At 46.2% G+C, this 15,966-nt stretch overlaps 1 protein-coding gene across 1 annotated transcript in view; it reads right to left on the bottom strand.

The window, feature by feature from the left end:
• Positions 1 to 15,966, bottom strand: part of PPM1B (protein phosphatase, Mg2+/Mn2+ dependent 1B) — a 222,833-nt gene that overhangs the window by 173,116 nt on the left and 33,751 nt on the right. Inside the window, exon 3 of the mRNA XM_021701150.1 lies at positions 15,238 to 15,331. The gene's annotated coding sequence lies outside the window, so the exon portion shown is untranslated. The remainder of the gene's footprint in view (positions 1 to 15,237; positions 15,332 to 15,966) is intronic.

Below are 15,966 nucleotides of genomic sequence, written 5' to 3' on the forward strand. Positions count from 1 at the left end.
TCCGGTCATGATCCTGGGGTCCCGGGATCGAGTCCCGCGTCGGGCTCCCTGCTCCGCGGGGAACCGCTTCTCCCTCTGCCTCTCTCTCTCTCTCTGTCTCTCATGAATAAATAAATAAAATCTTAAAAAAAAAAAAAAAAGAGTCAGGGCGCCCAGGTGGCTCAGCCGTTGAGCGGCTGCCTTCGGCTCCGGTCATGATCCCGGGGTCCTGGGATCGAGCCCCGCGTCGGGCTCCCTGCTCCGCGGGAGCCTGCTTCTCCCTCTGCCTCTCTCTCTCTCTCTGTCTCTCATGAATAAATAAATAAAATCTTAAAAAAAAAAAAGAGTCAGGGCGCCCGGGTGGCTCAGCCGTTGAGCGGCTGCCTTCGGCTCCGGTCATGATCCCGGGGTCCTGGGATCAAGCCCCGCATCGGGCTCCCTGCTCCGCGGGAGCCTGCTTCTCCCTCTGCCTCTCTCTCTCTCTCTGTCTCTCATGAATAAATAAATAAAATCTTAAAAAAAAAAAAGAGTCAGGGCGCCTGGGTGGCGCAGTTGGTTAAGCGACTGCCTTCGGCTCCGGTCATGATCCCGGGGTCCTGGGATCGAGCCCCGCGTCGGGCTCCCTGCTCCGCGGGGAGCCTGCTTCTCCCTCTCGCACTCCCCCTGCTTGTGTTCCCTCTCTCGCTGTGTCTCTCTCTGTCAAATAAATAAATAAAATCTTTAAAAAAACGAAAACAAATTTTTCTATGGAAAAAATAGTGTCTTCAAGACACATTTGACCACACCTTCTACTTCCTTCTGTTCTTCTTACCCAGAGACAGACAATGTTTCAGGGTTTCGCCAGAATAAAGTGCAGTGTTGAGCTCTCAGTGACTGAAGGAATCCCCCCACCCCAAGTTTCTCTGAAAACCGGGGAACTCCTTCTTATTTAAAGCCCAGTCCCTGGGACTCTGGCCACATCCACCTCTCTGCTTCCCAGCATCACGGCCAATTTGTCATTCTTTCTAAATTTCTCAATTTCACCCATGAAGGCAGGGGACCTTTCTCAAGAGAGTCATAGATTTTCCAGTAAGTAGTACTGGCAGATCACAGTTTTTCCAGCAACTTAAAAAGATATATAAATAATTTAAAAATTTAATGTTCTTCTCCATAGGAAAAAAAAAATATCTGGCATATCAACTGCAGAGATGTTAAGTGCATTTTAGTTCTCAGAAAATACACCGTGTGTCAGGTACATAATTTCATTTAGCCTATTGTGTGGAGCAAGCTATTGTGAGGGGGTCTGTCATGTCTCCATTATTCCCAACCCCTATTGGAGTTTAATCACATCCAGGGCTATTTGCAACTATGGTTTCCCATTTCAAATGACATTAGGTTAAAATTAAGCCTGTAACTTATACTTTGGGATTTAATATGCAACGTTTTCCATCAGCATATTATACTGGTTAAGTTGCTTTTGAGCAATGTAAAGGAAAAATAAAATAAAAATATCCAACTTAGTGTGAGAACTTGAGAACCACTCATTTTGTAATTTTCCTGAAGGTCATGTCCAGTAGGGAAATACCTGGGAGGGCCACTCATCTTTCATTGGCGGTGTGGCTGGAATCCCATCAATCTCATACCAATGTCTGTGAAAAGGTCAACTGCCCCTCTCGAGGCAATGAGTGTTTGTTTCTTTTTAAGATTTTATTTTATTTTTAACTGTATTATTATTATTTTATTGTTAAGGAATCCAGTTCTATGACTGTCGTGAAATAGAGCCCAGGCTGGGTTAACAGTCATGAGTCTTAGAGGTAACTACACCGGACTCTAGACTTTCTGGTTATAAGCACTGGCTTCTCTCTCTACCTCAGCTGAAAACCCAAACTCATGAGGCCTCAATCCCTGACTCCCTATTCCCGGAAGATGCCAAAGCCAACTATGTAGGAGGCTTTTTCAGAGGAGAAGACAACTTTGCTTTCCTTTTTGAGGCAGGCAGCAACCCCAAACCATGGACGGGCTGGGACCTGGGCAGGCCTCAATGGTTAAAGATTTTATCTTTAAGTAATCTCCCCAACCACTGTGGGGCTCAAACTCACAACCCAAGATCAAGAGTCACACACTCCACCAACTGAGCCAGCCAGGGGCCCCAAGGCAATAAGTCTTTTTGAAATAATGGTTTGGGCTGGCTCCTGGGTTCCCCATGGTCTCTGACTTCCCCGTGGTCTCTGACTTCACATAGAGCTGCCAGTGAGAATTGCACAGGTTGGGAATGGTCCCTCCTGGAGTTGTGCAGTGCACAACCTACATAACTATGGTTCTGCTTCAGGGAGCTTACATGGGTAGAAGAAGAGAATGGCGGAGTACAAATAGCTGGGAGTTTCTTCAACAGTGGTCCTGCCTTTATGGACATTGAGTCCCTCTCGGCTCCATTCCAATGGAGAGGGCTAAGGGCACTAAATGTGCCACTGCTACCATATGGTTCAAAAAGATCCCACATGTCATATTGACGGCTGGGTCTGTAACCATGATGCACAAAAAAACCCCACCCCACCCCCAAAAAAACCCAGAAACAAAACAAAACAACAACAAACCACAATACAACTGTAAGTTTGCTCTACTTCTATGTGCTCAGAAAAATGGCTCCCAGGTCTCTACACAGGAAGCACCATAATCTCATGGTAGCCAGAGAACCCATGTCCTGCACACCCCCGGCTAAGGCTGAACCACTAGCTCCCACTGCTTATGAGGCACCACAACACCCAGGCATTCAGGAGCCCCTTCTGTCACTTCTCTTGTCCACCCCCCCAGGCTCCTTGGGTTTTTCCTATACTTCTGCCCTCTGCCGAATGCTGGATTCAGTGTAGACAGCACTCAGTTCCTTGAGGTCCCTGAGGAGATTCTGGGTCTGTCAGAGAGAAACATCTACAAGGTAATGGCGTTCTCTTGTGAATCAGTTGTATGTTACCAAAAACCCTTACTATGGACTGAATAAGTGTGTCTTTCCCAAATTCACATGTGGAAACCCAAATCCCCAATGTGATGGTATTTGGAGATGGGGCCTTTGGGAGGCAGTTATGGTTAGATTAGGTCATGAGGGTGGGACTTCATGATGGAATTAATGCCTTTAAAAAAAAAAAAAGATTTATTTATTAGAGAGAGAGAGTGCACAAGCCAGGGGAGCGGCAGGCAGAGGGAGAATCAGGCTCCCCGCTGAGCAGGGAGCCCGATTTCGGGGCTGGATCCCAGGACCCTGGGATCACGACCCGAGCCGAAGGCAGACGCCCAACCGACTGAGCCACCCAGGCACTCCTGGAATTAATGTCTTTATAAGAAGAGTAAGAGACTTGAGATCCCTCTTTCTCTCCCTGCCATGTGAAGATACAGGGAGAAGGTGGCCATCTATAAACCAGGAAGCAGGCCCTTACCAAGAACCCAACCATGCTGGCTTCCTGACCTTGGACTTCCTATCTCCAGGACTGTGAGAAATGTGTGTCGTTTAAGCCATCCAGTCTATGGTATTTTCTTACAGAAGCCCAAGCTAAGACAACCCTCTCCAAAGAAGACTGAGAAAAAAGGAAAATCTAACCTGGAAAGTTCTTTCTTCCTCTGATCTGAATCTGACTTCTAGCAGGTTTAGGTCCTAGTTTTGCCCTGAGGAACAATATGTATGTGATTCACGCTCTCCTACCTTCAGCCTTCACCTTCTGAAGCTCATTGTCTGGTTCTCTTCAGTATTTTCTTCCACAAGCTGAATTTCCCTAGTTCCTCCTCTGTATGGCCTGGTTTCCAGAAGCTTCCCACCATGGTTAGCTTGTTGCTCCGTGTTGATGTGCTTTACAAAACGTAGGGCCTAGAAATGACCATCCACCTAGACACGGTTACATAGGAGCAGTCTCTATTTTCATGTGCATGTTAGAATTTTGACATAAGGTAGTTAGGGGATATTTAAAGTGCTTTAAGAATTGGCTTTTGAAAAATAGACTAGATTGGTACATAGACCAAAAAAAAAAAAAGGCTGTATTTGAGCTATTACTCTATGGTATGTGTTTTGAAGTGACCTACATGGCTACATTGGGTAATACCTACTAGAAGATCTGATCAGTCCCGTGTGACCTTTGGCAGGTCCTTTCTCCCATTTTGGGTCTTGATAACTTCATCAGGGAAATGGGGTGTTAAGTTGTGGTATCTAAGCTTTTCGTGGTTTGTTCTTCTTTCTTAGGGGCCCAAGTGTTTCCAGTAGTGAAGTGCAACCACCCAGCTCTGCTGCCCACAGACACACGGTTGGAGCTGCAGGACCAGATTCTCCACCATCTCTCCTTGGAGTGAGAAATGTGGTGAGACAGGGGGGTAGGTGGAGGGAAGGGGCGGGGGCTAATCCTGAGTCCAGGACCAAGAGACCAAGGTTTATTCTTAGCTCCTTCATCTGAGCCAGACTAAGTTGGAAATTAGGGCAGATGGAAAAGCCCCTTTCCCCACTTCCCTTCTTGTATGTCTGTGCCAAGGCGGGAGACACTCACTACGGGTGATGGTCTCCTCGCTACGTGTACTCCTATTGGGGTGTCTCTCTTCTCCCCAGTACGTCTACTCACACTGGCATTTATGGGAGGAGAGGGAAGGTCTCCAGCAGTGCAAGGAAGGCATGGCCTCCCTGTGCCACAACCACCTGTGGCCACACACCCAGGAGAGCTGAGTCTCAGTTTTAGCTTCTTCTATGCATCCCGGCCCCTCCACCCATAACGTGACCCAGAATTTCCACTCTACAGAGTGAATTACCTATAGTCAGTCCTCATAAGACCAAATCCTACCATGTCAATGTGACTCTGGAAGGAGAGAGGAGCTGCCTTGTTTTTCACAGCTCCCCCTTCAATGGTCTCTGACCCCAAGGTGTTCTGTGTCTGCTGAGCTGACTTTGCTTCAGTGTTTTAGCTTCTCATTGACACTTCCACAGCCAGCCCGGTGCCCTGCCTCCTTCCCTCCCATGTCCTCCATCTCCAGGTGGGGAGCCTTTACTCAATCTTCTCTGGTCTAATCTAATCGCCCACAAGCAGCCTCTTCTGCTGCTTTCTCTCTCTGACAGACTTGATTTGTCTTGATGTGTCAGCCTTTGGGCCACTGAAGCCGTGCTGACCTCTTTGAGGAGCTTAGCTTTTGTGGTGCCCAGGAACCCACTCTCCTGAGGGCTCTATCACCCTGTTCTTCATCACAGCGGATGATGGGTTTTCTAAAAAGGACCTGGGAGGGGCGCCTGGGTGGCTCAGTTGGTTCAGTGTCTGCCTTCCGCTGGGGTCATGGTCCCAGGGTCCTGGGATCGAGCCCTGCATCGGGCTCCCTGCTCAGCGGGGAGTCTGCTTCTCCCTCTCCCTCTGCTTGTCACTCCCCCTGCTGTGTGCACTCTATTAAATAAATAAATAAATAAAATCTTTAAAAAATATAAAAAAATAAAGAAGACCTGGGAGGGCAGCCCACACCATGACTAAAGCTGTTGACATCTCTCCTTTCTAAGGAGGCCTTTCTTTCTTTCTCCCTCCCACCTACCCGGCAAAGGCCAGGGGCCAGGGGCCAGAGGTGGACACTTCAGCTGCCATCGTATCAATTAGACAACAGTTCTTTAGACACTGGACATGCTGACAAAAGGGGCAAAACATTACGTATCATATCATGTTTATTATATTTTAATCCTATCCTATCCTATCCTATCATATTTGTATTCATTTGCTAGGGCTGCCATAACAAAATACCACTGAGTGGCTGGCTTAAATAACAGAAATTTATTTGCTCACGGTTCCAGAGACAGGAAGTCCAAGATCAAGGTGCCCGCAGAGTTGGTTTCCTCTGAAGTCTCTCTCTCCTTGGCTCGCAGGTGACCTCTTTGCTGCCCCTTCACATGGTTGTTCCTCTGTGCACACATCCCTGGTGTCTCCCCGTGTGTCCAAATCTCCCCTTCCAATAAGGACACCAGTCAGATTGGATTAGGGCTCATCCTAACAGCCTTGATTACCTCTTTAAAGATCCTATCTCCAAATGAAGCCACATTCTGAGGTACTAGGGGGTAGGCCTTCAATGTATGATTTTGGGGGACACAACTCATCCCCTAACAATATTTTTTCCCAATCCCATCATCGACTTGTGCTGAGATCATAGCAAAAAGAACTGTCTCAAATTGCAGCGTGGGAGGTTTTCGCTAGATGTAAGAAAGGTTCAGGCATAACCCAAATTCAGATCCTGGGGTAGAATCTCACCTGGGGTGAGGAAGAAGTTGTAAAGGTAAAGGCGGGCATCCCAGAAAATACACATTCCCATCCATTTGGGATCCTTTCTAGAATTAGGTTAAACGAAATAATTTTTCAGTCCCGACATTCATTCAATCACTTCATTTAGCAAACATCCACTGAGGCCCTCACGGTGTGCCAGACACCAGGAACCCAGAAGCAAACCCATGAAGGTTCTTGCCCCCCAAAGGAGGACTTATGTGTACTGATGTCTAAACCCTGAACAGGATGGGAGGAGGGCAGGGGCAGCCAAAAGGTGTCAAGAATACTATGAGGCTTGCACAATAACGAAACCACAGACCTCAGCCCAGGATCAGCACAGGCTTGTGTATTTCCTTGCTGGCGCTCAGCAGTTCCCACACTCAGAGCAGCACCCTCTATTTGAGAGAAGCTTGCAAAAAGCATCACCTCCCTGGGTTTGGGAGATCTGAAGGACCTCGCACTTTGAGCCAGCCCAGGGGAAGCTGGAGACGTTTCTAAGCCCCGCACCTAGGGCCGGCAGGTAGGAGGGGGGCGTGGCTGGCCCTGTAGTGGAGTCACCGTAGCCACAAGCCAGGAGGTTTGGGATCCAGTGAGGCCGGACCCTGAGCCTACTATAGCTGCAATCAGGCAGGCATTCCCAAACCAGACCCCTCTTCCCCTTGCTCCTCACCAAAGCTGAGTCACACCCACCCTGGGGAGCCCACCAGGTCCCTGGGATCTACTGCAGTGTGAGCGGCTGCCGGACGCAGAGGCAGGGCTGCCTGTGCCAGACACATCAATCCACAAGGTACCAGACGCCTCTATCTGGAAGGTAAGCCTGCCATCTACTGTCCAAGCCTGAGAGGCGCAGGGGCAAGCAAGCTCTCTTTGCCCTGCTGGCCGCGCTCAGCCTGCGGCTTCTGCTTTGGCCACCCTCCATGAAGGCACACCACTTTGCTTTCAGGGTGGATTTGATTTTTTGGAAACAGCTAAAAGTCACTCTAAGCCAAACGGTTACTGATGGGAATACAAAGAAATAACACAGATTTTCCTCTGGGGTTTGTAACCATCTAAAGGCAAGTGATTATTTTGAAGAATGTATATATTTTCAGTGAATGTCTTGACATTAAAAGTCTCATTATTTTATTATTTATTTATTTATTTTATTGATTTATTTGACAGAGAGAGAGACAGCGAGAGAGGGAACACAAGCAGGGGGAGTGGGAGAGGGAGAAGCAGGCTTCCCGCTGAGCAGGGAGCCCGATGCAGGGCTCGATCCCAGGACCCCGGGATCATGACCTGAGCCAAAGGCAGCCGCTTAACCGACTGAGCCACCCAGGTGCCCAAAAGTCTCATTATTTTAAAGCCAATAATGTGTACCATGGAATCCGACCAAAGCACATCTTTAGGGAAAATTTAAAATACATCTGCCCCCCTTCCCTCCGAAATGAGTGCTGGTGTGGCTTTTTCCATGCAGGCCCATGTTTTTGTAAGAAAGGAAGAACGGTTTCTTTGATTTAGTCAGCTGCTGAGCAGGGAGTCATCCATACAGCCTGACAGATGACAGAGCCCAGTCTTCCCTCAAGTGCTGGTCCCTCAGAACTGAGTATTGAACCCAGAGATTGGGTCTTGTTTGTCATGGGGCTTTCTTCAGAAGACTTCAGATCCAGGAAAGGGCTAATGGAGGGACACTAGGCAGGACGTCAGCTGTGTTCTTCTTTCTCAAAGGAGTGTGGAGCTCAGTGCCCAAGCCAGGGGTGGCAAAGGGCCTGGAGTCCATCTGAGGACACAGAGGGATGTGCCAGAAAGCTAAAGCATCAGAGTCTCGGCTATGTGGTCGTTGGGATCACTGGTTGAATGGTTGCTGCTTCCCTGAACAGCAGGAGTCTCAGAGTCCCAGACTGAGCCTGACTGAGGTGGGAAAGGCTAAAGAAAGTCCTCCCCAAATCAGCAAACTTCCTGAGCAGCTCTAAGCTCCTTGTGTCTTAGGAAAAGACTCCTTCTGCAACACTTAGAGCCCTCTTTTCCTGAAGCAAAAGGCAGACCCCCTCTCCTAGGACCCTTGCTAACTTCAATATTATCTGAGTACAAAGGGTCATTTCAGTTGGACCAAGCCTGGAATTTTTTTTTTTAATAATTTTTTTTTTTAAAGATTTTATTTATTTATTTGACAGAGAGAGACACAGCGAGAGAGGGAACACAAGCAGGGGGAGTGGGAGAGGGAGAAGCAGGCTTCCCGCAGAGCAGGGAGCCCGACGTGGGACTCGATCCCAGGATGCTGGGATCATGACCTGAGCTGAAGGCAGTCGCTTAACCAACTGAGCCACCCAGGCACCCGGACCAAGCCTGGAATTTAAGCTAGACCATCAGGTGTTGAGGAAGGTGAACTAATTTTTTTTAATATGGAACAAGGTCAGGAAAACAGGGCCCTCACTCGGCCTTGAGTGTCTAGCAACTCCATTATTCCCTTGATTAGCAGTCTGCTGGAGCCGGAAGAGTCCCAGCTCATAATCACAGAAAGAATAAAAAAGTTTTCAAAAATTACTAATATTCCAAATGAAATAATGGACCTAGGTAGCAATCATCAATGAATGCTAAAATCATTGGGTGAAGGTTAATGGGGAATTCTGTGGGCTGACACTACCTAAACCTAATGATCGATGTTGGCAACATTAAGTGTGAAACATCCAGATATTATATGTCTCACAGTAAAAGCACCACCCTATGAAGTATGGGTGCCTAAAAATATTGATCTGGAATCTAATTGAGGCCCTAAATATAACTATCAGTTTACCGGGAAAATGGAGGACAGAGGAACATTTTATCTGACTCCACAAGAAAATAATCAAATACAGAACACAGACATTATACAGGACAAACGAGCCGGTTCCTCCCCAAATCAATGGCCAGGATGGACTGCCTCAGAACAAAAGAAACCAAGAGACACAACCATATGCAACATGTGGATTTTGAAAAAGCCAACTGTAAAAAAGGTGTCTGAGATAATTAAGAAATTTGAATATGGACTGGGTTTAGATGATTTTGAGGAATTATTATTCATTTTGTTAGGTAAATGACATTGCGGGATGTAAAAAAGTCTTTTTTTTTTTTTTTTAAGATTTTATTTATTTATTTGACAGAGAGAGACATAGCGAGAGAGGGAACACAAGCAGGGGGAGTAGGAGAGGGAGAAGCAGGCCTCCCTGCGGAGCAGGGAGTCCAATGTGGGGCTCGATCCCAGGACCCTGGGATCACGACCTGAGCCGAAGGCAGACGCTTAACGCCTGAGCCACCCAGGCGCCCCTAAAAAAGTCTTATCAATTAGAGATACAGGGGCATCTGGGTGGCTCAGACGGTTAAGCATCTGCCTTTGACTCAGGTCGTGGTCCCAGGGTCCTGGGATCGAGCCCCGCATTGAGCCCCACATCGGGCTCCCTGCTCAACGGGGAGTCCACTTCTCCCTTTCTCTCTGCTCTCTTCCAGCTTGTGCTCTCTCTCTCTGGCTTACTCTCTCTCCAATAAATTAATAAAATCTTAAAAAATCAGAGATACAAACTGAAATTTTCAGGTGAAAAGACAAGCTATCTAATATTTGCTTAAAATACGCAAGCAGGAGAAAAGGGAAAGACAGATGAAATAAGGATGGCAAAATGTTGATAATTATTGAAGCTGGGTGATGGATATAGGGAGGTCCTTTTATTCCAATTCTGAGTATGTTTAGAAATTACCATAAACACACACACAGTGTGGTGCCCCCGACACCCATGCAGATCCCAGTTCGTATCATATTATGTAAAATATAGCCTCAGTCTGGGTCTGGGGAGAACAGGTAGACTCAGATGGAAGAAGCAAGGAATGCCCTTGGCAAGTTTGGGAGACTGTTCCTTCAGGCACTTTGGATTTGAAAAGATAACTGAAAACAGCAATGAGATAGATAGCACCATATACCTATTAGAATGGCCGAAATCCAGAACACCGACAAAACCAAATGCAAAATGATAGAGTTAGTCTATGATACTATCATAATGGATACATGTCATTATACGTTTGCCCAAACCCACAGAATGTATAAAACCAAGAATGAATCCTAATGTAAACTATGGACTTTGAGTGATAATGATGTATCAATGTAGACTGATCAGTTGTAACAAGAGTACCACTCTGCTGGGGGAGGCTATGCACCTGTCAAAGCAGGAAGTATATGGGAAATCTCTGTATCTTCCTACCTATTTTGTTGCAAACCTGAAGACTGATCTAAAAAATAAAGTCTAAGGGCACCTGGGTGGCTCAGCTGGTTAAGCATCTGCCTTCAGCTCGGGTTGTGATCCCACGGTCCTTCAATAGAGCCCCGTATGGGGCTCCCTGCTCAGCGGGGAATCTGCTTCTCCCTCTGCCTCTGCCACCCGCCCCTCCCCCACTCATGCTCTCTCTCACTCACTCTCTCAAGTGAATAAATAAAATCTTTAAAAAACAAAATAACTTTTTTTTTAAAGATTTTATCTATTTATTTGACAGAGAGAGAGACACAGCGAGAGAGGGAACACAAGCAGGGGGAGTGGGAGTCCCGATGCGGGACTCGATCCGAGGACCCTGGGATCATGACCTGAGCCGAAGGCAGACGCTTAATGACTGACCCACACAGGCACCCCTGAAATGATCTTTTAAAGGCTACTCCAAAATGGACAGAATTGGGACAAAATAGACTTCTATGTGAGAATAATCTAAAAGGCTACTGCTTCTTGGCAGTGCTGGGAATTGGCTACTAACTAAGCCGAAATAAGCAGCATCTGTCACAGACACACACACAAGGACATCCTCAGGGCACACATCGACAAGTCAGGACAGAGAGGAGCAGATGCACATGTGTGCCGACACACCCATGTAAACTGACTACACACATGGAAACTGACCCTAGCAGAGACCCCAGCACAGCCAGCCCCCTGCACAAATGCCCGAATGCCCCCAGGGCACCAGAACACACCTGCTTCCCAGACACTGCTGAAATAGAAATCCAAAGACAAACAAATGAACTCAGTAGCACCGAACATTAACATGTGGCTATACAGAGGCAGAAGGCTTGGCAAATGAAAACCAAACTCTCAAACATCCATCCTACTACTACAGGAACATCTCGATTAACCTCAGGGTAAGCTTGAAGTTGTGTCTCCCCCCCAAAAAAAGCGTCCATAGAAAAAAGACAGCACTTGACTTTGTCGTGCTTCATTCTTCTCACCATACATTCCCTCTAAGAGACCTCGTCTAAACTAAAGCCTCATTCAGCACGTGTCTGCTAACCACTCCCAATTCTCGGGTCTCTAGCTCTTGCCTCTTTCTCCAGCTGCAGACTTCTATGTTCAACTGCTATTGAACATTTCCTTCTTTTTTTAAAAAAATATTTTATTTATTTATTTGACAGAGAGAGACACAGTGAGAGAGGGAACACAAGCAGGGGGAGTGGGAGAGGGAGAAGCAGGCTTCCCGCCGAGCAGGGAGTCCAATGTGGGGCTCGATCCCAGGACCCTGGGATCATGACCTGAGCCGAAGGCAGATGCGTAACGACTGAGCCACCCAGGCACCCCTGAACATTTCCTCTTGGATGTCGTATTGTAGTTAAGGTACAGGCTAAGCTTATTTCTCCCTCCTGGAAAAATTCAGAGGTAGACTGCCCAGGGCAAGTGACAGGGCACGGCCACCTTCAACATTTTCATCTCTGAGCCCGTGTTGGCTCCTTCAGTGCTGGTGATATTTCGGCCAGTGGAAAGGAGAAAAGAGGCAGGAGAGGTTCATGCCCAATCCTTCTTTTATTTATTTATTTATTTATTTATTAGGGGGGGGGAGAGAGAAAGAGAGAGCGCATGCATAAGACAGGAAAGGGGCAGAGGGAGAAGGGGAGAGAGAGGGAGAAAAGCAGACTCCCCGCTGAGCACGGAGCTGGAAACGGGGCTCTATTTCAGGACCCTAAGATCATAACCTGAGTTAAAACCAAGAGTCGGGCGCTTATCCAACTGAGCCCCTATGCCCAATCCTTCTAAGAGCAAGACACACATCACTTCTCACATTCCACAGGCCGGAGTATGGTCATATGGTTACTTTCTGCAAGGGAAGCTGGGAAGTAAAATCATTAGGTGGGGGGCCATGTGCCAGCGACCACTATCCTTGCAGAAGGGCAGAAAGGTATTGGGGGATAATCGGAACCCAGTTATATCCCTTGGATACCTCAAATTCAATATAAATAAGTGTAAACTCATCATGTTCTTTGCTTCTGCTTCCAACAGTGCCTCCTCCAATCCCCAGCTTGACAGATACCCTACCACTTACCCAGCTCCCCAAGTCGGTTTGCTGGATATTGAATTAAATGTTAAATATTGAATTTGAATTTCAGATAAAAAAAGGAATCATTTTTTAGTATCAATATGTCCCAAATATTGCATCTATTTTTATCTGCTAAATCCAGCAACCCTACACCCAAGCCAGAAGCCTTAGAGCCACTCTGAATTCCTCCCTCCTTTCCCACTTTTTCTTTCTTTCTTTTTTTTTTAAGATTTTATTTATTTGAGAGAGAGAGATAGAGAACATGAGTGGGGAGAGAGGCAGACGGAGAGGGAGAAGCAGACTCCCCACTGAGCAGGGAGCCCGGCACGGAGCTCGATCCCAGGACCCTGAGATCATGACCTGAGCTGAAGGCAGACACTTAACCCACTGAGCCACCCGGGAACCCCTCCCCTTCTTTTTCCCACTTTCAATTGCCTTCCAAGCCCTGCTGATTCTTTTCTATAATATTTCTCATTCTGTCCCTTCTTCTCCATCTCCACTGTGACTTCCTTGGTTTGGGCCATCACCCGCTCTCTCAAAGACTCCTGTAATTGCCTTCCACTTGGCCTTCCCGTTTCCAGCCTTGCCCCTTCTAATTCATGCTATGCACAATAGGTAAACTGGTCTTTCTAAAACACAAACCTGACCACATCACTCCTCTGCTTAAAATCCTTCCATTGTTCCCCATGGCTTTCAGGATAAACTTCAGACTGATTAGCCAGGCTGATAAAGCCCTTGATCGTTTGATTTCTCTTTCTTCCCTGATAGGCCTGTCCCTAACTTATTATTTTAGGCACGTACTTTTGCTCCCAAAGCCCTTGATGCACTGTATTGCAATAGCTGACTTGTCTGTGTGTTTCCCCAAGCATATTACACATTTTCCTTCAGGGCAAGGACTATGTCTTATTCATCTTTATACACTGAGCAATGGGCACTAGTAAACAATTAATCAATGTTTATCGGATGAATTATGGTTTTCCAGCTTGCATTGTTCCTATTCCCATCCCTGTCTGGTTCAACATGTCTTAGTCGGACATTTTCCTCCATTCCAGATGTGGACCTTTCTGCACCAGTCTTAAGCCAGTTAAACCTTTATTCTCACTGAAACTCTCTGAGCTCTGATTTCCATGGCTCAACCACGATGAAAAAGCTTCTTGTCCACTCCATTACGCTCCTACCTAATGGACGTTAGGATAAAGAAATGACACCTTACCGAATGAGGCCCTAGCCAGTGCCCCTCCTGAGCTGAGTTTCAGATCATGATTCCAGCTGACATTGGGCAGCTGTTAGATGAGAGTTTCTCGCCTGCCCTCCCAACCCCCACAATTTGCCCCCAGCCCTTCCTCATCCCCTGGGGAGTAACTTCTCTCTCTCTCTCTCTTTTTTTTTTTTTTTGTTTTGTTTTGGGCCACAGCAGTGTTTAGCAGGAGCTGGCAGCCATGCCTTGTTTGCGCTGTGATTTAACACCAGCTGACAGGTGGGTTTCGGGGTGTCTCTGGGGCCATGGCCTGTTTAGTGGATTTACCACTCTAAACTCAATTACAGGAGACTTTCATGTTCCACAGGCAATTCCAGTCCCTTTTTGATAAAAAGTCTGGGGAGTAAATAAGTCAGGATGGTGACAGGGGCCTGCCATTTAATATTCATTGAAGTACACATGTTTGGAAATTGGAAGCAGAGTTTAATCCATTTTCATATTTATATCAACATGAAGCTTTAAAAAGGACCCCTCCTTTTCTCCACCAATCTTGTCAATTCCTCCTCTGGAAACATAAAGGTAAACTGGATATAAACTTTTTTTTTTAATTAGAAATATGCAAAGTTATAATAATTAAAGTGTGAGCTTCAGATCTGTTCATTTTCAACTAAGAACTAATTCTTGCATTTCATTTGAACTCCCGGGAAAGGCAGGTAACAGATAAACCAAAGTCATTGCTGTTTCTGACGGCTAGACTTTTGGATTTGACTTTGCTACGGGAGCTCACTGAAAAGCAGATGTTGGGAATAGAGAGATCTCAGCTCCAAGATCTTACAATTTAGGGGAAGGTTTCACAGCCATTCCAAGTAATGTAAAAGCACCCCTTTTAAAATAAAGGCAAGGCTCACAAAAAAATAACAAGCGTTCATGCTCACCAATAAAGGTTACAGGACTGTTCAGTGAGGGAGACCCGAAACCTGGGGAGAAAGAGTTAACACAGGGAAGGGGGTGATGTGTTGTTTTGCTGTCCCCCCATTCTGCCTTGTTGTTTTTTTTTTTAATGTGGATGAATGTTTAAGTATGGCGCTCTGGTCAAAGGCATCTCTTTTAATAATGCAACACACAGCTTCCTGAGGGGACAGCCGTTGATTTGGAAACTGAATATGGTGCACTCTAAATTCTCCTCCCCAAGGAAGGCTGACTAACTGATAAGTGCCACGAGCTAGCATGGGGACTCATTCTGTCAAATCAACTTGCTGGAAAGGCCCCATGCAGGATCTGCTCCAGTCTCTGGGAGCTAATGTGAGCAGACACTTGTGACATTAGACAGTGCAGCAGGCCTGGCGTGAAGGAAAAGTTCACCAACCGCCAACAAGGTGGTCTTTAGATGACAAGGATAAAGAAATCAGTGCAAATTTGTTAATGTAACAACTTGGAAAAGTATGCTTTCAAAAAAAAGCCACTCTATGGGGAGAGAGGATCAAAAGGAAGAAAGGCAACAACAGGACTTGGAAGCTTTCTTTGGGCTTTCTGTACCTTTTGTGATATGGCCTTTTCTCCTGGTCCTTTTTCTCTACTGGGGAATCTTCAGTTACATGAGTGAGGCCCACTGCACAAACTACTGCTGCATCTAAAACCAAAAAACAAATAAAATAAAATAAAATAAAAGTAAAGAAAGGAAAATAATGAAGAGAAAAGAAAAGAAAATGCTCGTGCTTTTGCCTTACTGGGGTAAGTAGCATGTCTCCTCTTTCAGATGGGTGATCACCTGTTTCTGAGAATTCTCATCTGTCTGATCCTGGTGAATTAGTCCTGGAGGAAAACTGAAGCAACTGTTATCTGGGAAGAGACATGGAGATAAGATGTTACCTGTGTGTCTGACACAAAATGTAAGTAGATGTCTGTAACTGGATCAAGTATTTTAAGAATCAAATAGCACTACAGGGAAAAAATGGAGTTATTGATATCAGATAGAGGAATTTGATGGTGTTGAGTGTCTGATTCAAAGAGGTGGTTCTGCCAAGGTTTTTCCCCCTTGGTGGGGTAGTATAGCATACTTCTTCCATATTTAAAGTAGAAAAAAAATACATAACTTTGAGTATGGTGAGCTGAATCAGCTCTCCCGTGGCAGCTGAAAGAGCAAGGGCTCTAGAGAGAGATACCCTGTGTTCAGGTCCTGGCTCTGCCACTGATTAGTCTGTGATCTTGGGAAAGTTATTTCATAAAAACACTTACCTCGTAAGATTATTCTAAAAATACCTGCTT

Source organism: Neomonachus schauinslandi, chromosome 10 (assembly GCF_002201575.2).
Source record: "Neomonachus schauinslandi chromosome 10, ASM220157v2, whole genome shotgun sequence".
Taxonomy (NCBI): domain Eukaryota; kingdom Metazoa; phylum Chordata; class Mammalia; order Carnivora; family Phocidae; genus Neomonachus; species Neomonachus schauinslandi.